Source organism: Parasteatoda tepidariorum, chromosome 5 (assembly GCF_043381705.1).
Source record: "Parasteatoda tepidariorum isolate YZ-2023 chromosome 5, CAS_Ptep_4.0, whole genome shotgun sequence".
Classification (NCBI taxonomy): Eukaryota; Metazoa; Arthropoda; class Arachnida; order Araneae; family Theridiidae; genus Parasteatoda; species Parasteatoda tepidariorum.
Genome location: NC_092208.1, coordinates 3,669,107 through 3,669,664, shown reverse-complemented (window position 1 = coordinate 3,669,664; position 558 = coordinate 3,669,107).

Genomic DNA, 558 nt, shown 5'->3' with positions numbered 1-558 from the left:
AACAAAATTATCGACTAAATAGTTCGGGTGGCCTAATTGTAATGTCGAACTTTTTTTTATTGTTCTCTGCATGGGCATAAAGGACTACATTTTGTTTTTATATTAACCGATAATTTTCAAACCTTGCCTCATCTATTAATTTACATCTATTAATTTAATATAAGTAAACACAAGGCTGAGCTATAGAAATATCGAAGGATTCTTAGGGGCACATGGAGGCCTAATTGTAATGAAAAAATTTTTGTGTGCTTTTTCCGTGTATGCATAGGGGCCTCCATTTACTTTTATACTAACCTATAATTTTCAAACTTTGCTCCATTTACACTTTTAATATAAGCAAACTTGAGGCCAAGCGACAACTTATAGACGAATTAGTTTGGGCGCAAGTGCATAGTGGGCCAGCATCCAAGGTTTCGTGGCCAAAATTAGTATTTCGATAAAATTTGTTTCAAAATTCGGGGTTTTTTATTTTGGGGATTTTATGTGCAGGTAAATTGAATTCGTAGGTGAAATTTTGAAATACACTAAAAATACACCCCCCCCCAAAAAAAAAAAAAA